Raw genomic sequence first — 2,512 nt, forward strand, 5'->3', positions numbered from 1 at the left:
CCCCTCCAAGGACAACCCAGCGGATCTACCTTCTAGAACCTGGATGGCCGAAAGGGAGCAACTAAGCCTCTTCGAAGGTCCCGTCCTGGAAGCAGCTATTATCCTGCAGCAAGACGAAGACTCCCTATTTGGACAACAATCAGCACCCGATACCCCTTCTTTGATATCCGGATTATCGGTTCCTGGGAATAGCGATTCAACCACTTTGTACCAATGGGACAACCTATCTATAAGATCCCGCGATCTGGAAGAATAGCAAGCCTGAAAATAATCAAAAACTCGAAAATAACATTATATCTTAGAACGATTCATCCCTATATATTTATTTACATAAATACTTAATTATTACGATATTTTAACCATTGTTATTTTACTTGTATTTTGCTAATCGAAATTTTTGATTATAAATAAAGGCCTAGGAATATGAAAGCCATAAAGGCCAACATATTCGGTTATATTTCGAATATTTCGCCCGTAAGGGGCAGAAATATTAAGGAAAATAACTGCAAAGCACCTCAATTTATTTCAATAGAATTTAAGCGATTTTGTGAAGAAAACAACATTTGCCACATTCGCTCAACGTCGTACCACCCGAAGACAAATGGGGAGGCGGAACGAACCATTCGAATCTTAAAAGGGAGGTATTATGCCAGTCGAGAATCAATTAATGACCCGCAAGAGGCAATGACTCAAACGGTAGCAGCGTATAGGCTGGGAGAACATAGTTCGACGCGTAAGTCACCAGCGAAGATTATGTTCGGTCGTCAAATAAGAACTAATCTAGACTGGGCTAGACCAGAGGTGGGAAAGGAGATTGATAAAGCCAATGATAAACAAAATCAAGAACGTGATACACATTCCAATTTTAGGGAATTTGACGTTGGTCAGCATGTGTGGGTAAGGAATGAAACCACTAAGGGTTGGAGAGAAGGGGTGATTCAGGATAGAAAGGGATTATATTCCTATGTAGTCAAGACTCAGATCGTGTAATACGAGAACATGCTGACCAGCTAAGGGACCGATTGATATCAGATACGACGGAGCGCGTGATAGCTGACGGCGATCAGAGAGAGTGTGAGACCCCAAGGCGAGGGCGGACACATAAACCCCCGAAACGAATGATTGAAGAGATACAGACATCTCTCAATTAACGTAGGGGGAAATGTAGTAAAGAAGTAATCTATTGTAATATTTTATCATATTATATATTATATTTGCCAGTTAGATATGATTATATATATATGGTGTTGTTTAACTTCCTAATGTATTATGTACACACCCATCCATTAATGTGTAATTATGGGAGGGCCTCCTTTGATCGTATTATTTTGACCGTAAAATGGTCCATTTTGTCCATTTTAGGTCAAAATGGACGATTTTTTCAATTTATAGGTTAGGGTTAGCGTTATAAATGATTTTAATTTACCGCGATTAAATAGACCAATCAGAAAAAAATGGACAAAATTTACGATCAAATGACTTACGATCAAAGTTAGGCAAATCGTAATTATATGGCTATTGTTACTTGCAACTATTGTTGCATTTAAAAAATTATAAAAAAAGTAAAATTTTCATTTTTTTTTACCATTAACAATTTTTATTTATTTCAAAATAATTTTTTTTTTATTTATAAATAAAAATTATTTTATTAATGGTATTAGTCCCTCCTATGATTGAATCAAGCCCTACTGGAAATTATGAGATAGATACAACTCTTGCAGGTAAAAAATATTATTTATTATTATTACATACTTTTTGTAGTAAATGTTAGATATTCGTCATTCTTCATTTTAAAAGAATGGCTAAATAAATACGAAATTTCTAATGCGACAAATTATTCAATACACCGTTCTAAAAAATCGAAGGACCCAATACTTAAGTCTACAATAATGTACGAACGACTTTATTACCAATGTTATGAGGGCAAGGTCAGACCATCCAAATCAAAAGGTTTTAATTTTTATTAACCCTTATCATGAATCAAGAAAATCTACAATTATCCAAAGAGAATCTAGAACTACCCAAAGAAAATCTACAATTATCCAAAGAGAATATAGAACTACCCATACAGGATCAATTACAATTACCTAAAACCTTGTCATTTCACAAATTGCATTCAAAATTATTATAATTGTATCTATTTTTATTATAATAATATATTTAAATAGTGTAATCATATTTAAAATACAAATGTTATGAAAAAGAAATAAATATTTGCTTAAAAAGAGTCTCAATTTATCCAGTTTATTGTAATGCTTATAGTATAAAAAGAATTAAGATATAATCTATTTATCTAAGTTTTGAGTTGTTTTTTTGGTCATTTTCATGGAATTCTTCTGCTATTATCTATTTTTAGTGTAGACTAAATATATATTGTGAAAATTAGATTAAACATGAAAAATTTAATTAATTAGGAAAAAAACATATTTATAATTTATAGCTTAATAAAAATATTTGCTTATGAAGAGTCTCAATTTATCCAGTTTATTGTAATGCCTATAGTATAAAAAGA

The 2,512-nt window shown here is 32.4% G+C and overlaps 1 long non-coding RNA gene across 3 annotated transcripts; it reads left to right on the forward strand.

The window, feature by feature from the left end:
* Positions 1–422: 422 nt before the first annotated feature.
* On the forward strand, positions 423–2,098 carry LOC135928473 (uncharacterized). 3 transcript variants are annotated; one of them, XR_010572344.1, is made up of 4 exons: positions 423–1,175; positions 1,662–1,721; positions 1,762–1,950; positions 2,007–2,098. It is a non-coding gene; the product is annotated as an uncharacterized LOC135928473 (long non-coding RNA). The 3 variants fall into 3 exon arrangements; XR_010572345.1 differs by having other exon boundaries at positions 1,986–2,092; XR_010572343.1 differs by having other exon boundaries at positions 1,762–2,092.
* The last annotated feature ends 414 nt before the right edge of the window (positions 2,099–2,512 follow it).

This window comes from Gordionus sp. m RMFG-2023, chromosome 4 (genome assembly GCF_954871325.1).
Source record: "Gordionus sp. m RMFG-2023 chromosome 4, tfGorSpeb1-WG-v2, whole genome shotgun sequence".
In the NCBI taxonomy this organism is placed as follows: domain Eukaryota; kingdom Metazoa; phylum Nematomorpha; class Gordioida; order Chordodea; family Parachordodidae; genus Gordionus; species Gordionus sp. m RMFG-2023.